A 5,925-nucleotide genomic window follows, 5' to 3' on the forward strand; every position below is an offset into this window, starting at 1 on the left:
ATATTTCCCTATCTCACGCTAAGAACAGAAGCAGAAATTAAGCTCCAACCCCAATCATTGCCCTCAGGCCCCAGGAAAATGTTACAGGGAAGCAATATTAAAGATGAAAAACTTGACTTGTGACATATTTCTAGTTTCACCTTAAGGGTTAGCCAAATATACATGTGTACATTTCCTGACCTTTGTTCTGTCCCTACCTATAAATGGACACAATGTTATAAGGAAGTCAGAGAACCTAAGATTTGTTATCCCTCCAGTCCTGAGAAGTCTATGAATACATTTTTCCATTTTATATATTTGATGTCATTTCACTGTACTCCTCACATATTAGTTACTTTTTTCTTGTTGATGTGACAAAATATCAGACAACATGCAACTTAAGGTACGAAGGGTTTGTTTTGGATTGCAATGTGAGGGATACATTCCATCATGACAGAAATGGAATGTCACCAGGAAGCCACTGTTCACTTTGCATACAGTCAAAAAACAAACAATGAAGTGGAGCCAGGCTATCAAACTTCAAAGCCTATCCCTAACCACCCATTTCTTCTAGTTCAGTGGTTTTCAGCATTCCTAATGCTGCAACTCTTTAATACTGTGTTGTGGTGACCTAAAACCACAAAATTATTTCATTGCTACATCACACAACTATAATTTTGATACTGTTATAAATCATAATATAAATATCTGAATGCAAGATATCTGATATGGGACCACCATAGGAAGAGAACCACTCTTCTAGTGAGAGTCTATAGCCTAAAGATTATACAACTTTCCTGTGCTGGCCAGTTTTATGTCAACTTGACACAAGCACCAGTCATCTGAGAGAAGCCTCAACTGAGAAAATGCCTCCATGAGATCTGGCTGTAGGCAGGCCTGTAGGACATCTTCTTAATTAACGAACAATGCAGGAGGTCCCATCCCATTGTGGGTGGTGCCATTCCTGGGCTGGTGGTCCTGGGTTATAAAAGAAATAGGCTGAGCAAGCCACGGATAGCAATCCAGTAAGCAACACCCCTCCATGGCCTGTGTAAATCAGCTCCAGGTTCTTGCCCTGTTTGAGTTCCCGTCCTAACTTCTTTAATGATGAGTAGTGATGTGGCAATATAAGGCAAATAAATCTTTCTTCCCCTAGTTGCTTTGGCCATGGTGTGTCAACACAGCAATGTTAACCCTAGTTAAGATACTTTCCAAACAGTGTCACCTTCAAACACATGAGCCAATGGAGGGACATTTCTTATTCAAACCACAACACTCTGGTAACACAGCCCTTTCAAGCAGGTATTTCTTTAGTTACTTCCTCTTTTGTTTAGTTGTGATTTTTTGTTGTTGTTCTTTTATAATTTCTCTGCAAGTGTCTCTGTTCAAACGTTTTGGGATACAAAGTCAGTATGAAAACATTCCATGAAAACTTACCAGAAATATGTCAAGATGATTTTAGAATAAATTGAGAGTCACAGGAGAAATACGGCTAACGTGGTGGTTTTGAATGAGAATGGCCAACAGGCTCATATGTTTGAATGCTTGGTCTCCAATTGGTGGAATGCTTTGATAAGAATAAAGATGTGTTCCTTTGTTGTAGGTGCTGTGCCACTGAGTGCTTTGAAGTTAAAAGGACTCGCACCATTCCCAGCTCCCCCATTCTCTCTCTGCTCCACTTTCAGATAAAGATGTACCTTCTCAATTTCCCTGCTTCTATGCCTTTGCTCCACCATCATGGACTATAACTCTTGGAAAGCATAATCCCCAAATTAAATGCTCTCTTTTATAGGTTTCTTTGGTCATGGTGTTTTTACCATGATGATAGAAACGTAATTAACACAGCTAACCATCTCCAAGGAGAGCAGGAGAAAAGGGTAACTAGATTACTCAGGAAATCTTCTGGTGATCCTTTCCTTATCTACTCTAAATTCATTGGTGTGGCTATAGGTCAACATCTATGTCAGGGATCAATAATTAGGTCCTTCTGATTACACCAAGCAGAAGTTACAACTTTCCATACTATCTAAGTTTCAACTATCAGCATAACAATTTCCAAGGTGTTCAGTCTTCCATTTCCAATTTAGTTTCTCAGCACAGGTTACTCATGGCAGATACCAAAATGATCAATCACTCAGCTATTATTTATAGATACCCAAACTCCATCAGTATAGAGTACATGTTGGTACTTAGGCAGTGCCTTCCAAATTATCAAAAGTTTGAATTCTTGGTTGTGAAAATATTGAAACAAAGAAAAGTATTAGAAATTTAGAAATGCAGACATGTAGTTCTTTAAAGTCCATCCACTTAGGCAATTCTCCACATATTATATATATATATAATATATATATATATATATATATGTGTGTGTGTGTGTGTGTGTGTGTGTGTGTGTGTGTGTGTGTGTGTGTATTATTAACATGTATATAAAGTTAAATGAAAATAAGGGGGGTTCTGCCCATAGGTTATTTTATTGGCAAAACAAGCACTTGGGAGAGGTGTATAATATTAGACTCACTAGGAATATTCTCTTTCATATGCATATATATGCACACAAATAGAACCTGTTCAGTCTATTTAATGTTAATTATTTGTATATGATTTCAGGACTGACCATTTGTTATTTGATAAACAATTGTGGGGTTCATCTCTGACAAAGACTAATTTTCCCTCTCCTGATTGCTTAGTCACCTGTTGTTCTTTGTCTAGGATTGGGACCTCATGAGAATCCCCACTTCCATATTAGCATGTCGGTTAGTGTTGTACTTCTTCAGGTCTTTTTTAGGCAGCCATAATGTTGAGGTATCATGTTGGAAGCTTCCCTATCATTTCTCAGAAGCAGTCTCACAGCAAACTCCCTGTTCCTCTAGTTTTTACAATTTTTCTGCTTCCTGTCTAGATGTTTGCTAAACTTCAGGTGCAGAGTTGTGTTATAAATGCATCTATCAGTCTGGGCATCCATGGTCAGTGCTCTCTGTATTTTAACGGCTTTGGTTTTCTGTAATGTTATCTATCTGTTACGAATGAAAGTTTCTTTGATGAGGTGTAAGAACTAAACTGCCATTGTGCTTCATTATAGTTCAATTTTAATTCATTAGTTGAGTAACGCCTTCCAGAGAAGCAAAACTCTTGAGCCACAGGAAAAGTTGCTTAACTCACCATTTTGTAACCATCACAGCAACTGTCTTTAAGTGGATAATTGGAAGTATCTACCTGCCTTTCTTAATGAAGCCCACAATCTGTAAAGAGTGATATATGTGCTTTCCATCAGGCGTAGACCCATTTAATGATTCCCCCCTAATTTGGACTTTTCAAAAATATTAGAAATGAGTATCAGAACTCTGATTATTCCAGGGTGCATTAGTTATGTCTTTGTGTTCCAAGAGAAGAAAAAGTCAAATGAAGAGTGTTAATATTTTGATAATATCTCCCCAAGAACTGTGTGTTAAAGCAGTGGTTCTATACCTGGGGGGGGGTCAAACAACCCTTTTTCAAGGGTTGCCTAAGGCCATTGGAAAACACAAATATTTATATTATGATTCATAACAGTAGCAAAATTAACAGTTATGAAGGGTCACTACTGCTGAAAGAAAGCACACCAATCTGGACTTCTGCACTGAAATTCCATGCTCTGAAGCAATTGGCCCCCTCGGAGTGCCCCTTGCTCCTGCTCTGCTGCCCAGGGTTCCTCTGCTGCCACTATCTCTCCTAGTCCAACCTTTCCCTCCTTTCCCTTCCCCTCCTTTCCCCACTCTGGGAGGCCCCAGGAAGCCCCTGCATATTCCCCTCTCTGTAATTGTCTGGATCACCAAGGCACCGGAGACATGCCAGGCCCTCTCCATCTCCCTTGGCCATCTCTTCCACTCTGCAGGAACATATATGCTATTTTGAACAATTGTTATTATTGAAGGTGAAAACCACGTGGATGTGTAAAAGATGCAACACTTCCACATCCCCGCTAAAGAGAGAAACAAACTGAATACCCCAAATCCAAGATGTGTGGGTTCTCTGCTCTGTCCCTCCTTTTCTAGCCCTCTATCTAAGAGCAATTTGTCCAAGTCTTCCTCTCAGCCCACATTTATTCCTGTACTGTTCCACTTAACCTGGGTTTTCCAGAATGATTTTTCACTTTGTTTTATTTTGAGGAGATATAAAGAGCTAGAAGCATGAAAGGCCTGCTTTGCTCTGTGGTCGCTGCTTACCAGTTTGCTCTCATTATCCTAACCCTATATGCCTGTCTTTTTAAGCCATACCTTTCTGTTTCTTTCTTTTTCATGCTTTCTTTTTTCTTTTCTTTTCCTTTCCTTTCTTTTTCTTTTCTTTACTTTATTTCCCCCAGAGGCAATCATAGAAGCCTGGAACTTACTCAGCTTGCACTAAAAGCTTAGAAATGATTTCCCATTGCCAGACATTCCAGGACAAAATTGATGCCTCAAAGGGATCTGTGAGTGGGACCAAAATGCTTTAAAGGTCATTATTGAATGCTTGTACAATTGAATTGAGAGCAAATAATATTTGATGATTAAATAACATTATAGTATTATTAAATTATGTAATTTGCTACAGCAAATATTGATTGTGATGAAATATTTTTAACCAGTATTCCTTGAAGTATTTAAGGACAAAAGTCATGGCCTACAAATTACTCCTAAATGATAAGTGTAAAAAGTGTGTGTGTGTGTGTGTGTGTGTGTGTTATGTTTTTGTTTAAATTAGATATAAAGAAAAAGAGGAGATGCAAGATGAGACATATTAACCAGTTTATTATAAGCCCAGCAGAGTAGGGAAACTAAAGGAGAAGAGAAACAGGGTAAATGGCTGACCGCCATGGTCAGTGGCCATAGAGAGGCAGAGAAAGCGCATAGATGGGAGAAGAGAGAGTGAAGCAGAAGCAGAGAGAGCAAAGCAGGGAAATTGGAACTTTTAAAGGGAAGACTGTGCATGCGCACTGAGGTTCCATGCATGCCGAGAGTCCTCACGAAGGCTGTAATTGTGTGGTGGATGATGTAGTGATGGCACGTCCCTGTGCGCCACCGAGACTGTTGTCAGGGGGCAGGGTCTGTCTATTAAAGAGGTAGAGCCGACCAGCATTAAAGCCGGAACCTTTCATTCCCACCTCTACTTATTATTTTAAAAGGTGGGGTGTTAGACATGGCAGGTTAAGGAATAAGGGTGTCGAATTCTCAAGACTGCTTCCTGATGACATGGGGGGCATTGACCATCTTTGGGAGAACTGAGAAGGTTGGTGTGCTGCCACGTCCTGGGGTAGCTGGTTGTTTCATTGCAGAACGTGCTGTACGGAACTCCCTGGCACCTCTTAGACCTGGCAAGATGTTGGCAGCAGAGGACAAAGTTAAGTTTAGAAAAAAATTTTTTTCTTAGGTCCTGTCACTTGAGGGGAAGATTATACTATGAGGGGGGGTTCCCGAGGAGTCCCAACATGAGGGAAGGGAGTCCTGAGACGAGGGAAAGGTTGAATAACTGGAGTGAATCTGACCTGTATGTTTGGATCCAATTCAGCTCCCTGGAACTTACAAGAATCCTTAGAGTTTGTGGAAACGTAAGTATTAGACACATTAGCAGCATATTCTTGTTAGAAGCAACTTGGCTGAAAGCATTAACATTTTAAAATTGACAGATTTTTTTTTGGACAATGAAAAGCATCTTAGTCTTGACCTTGTAGCTATGATCCTATAGTGGTATTGTAAACTTTACTATGAACAGTAGCATGAGAAATAGAGAAATCAGGAACATATTTCATTCTTTTTAATGTCTCAACTCACTTTATCATCACTTAAGCCTTTTTATCCTCAGACCTTCATAACTTTAATTCATACACCTTACATTACCATCTTAGACCTTCCATTCTCAGACCTTTATACCTTCCATTCTCAGACCTTCATAACTTGCATTTATCCCACATGTTACACCTTTCCATCCTCAGAC

Source organism: Cricetulus griseus, chromosome X (genome assembly GCF_003668045.3).
Source record: "Cricetulus griseus strain 17A/GY chromosome X, alternate assembly CriGri-PICRH-1.0, whole genome shotgun sequence".
NCBI classification, from domain to species: Eukaryota; Metazoa; Chordata; class Mammalia; order Rodentia; family Cricetidae; genus Cricetulus; species Cricetulus griseus.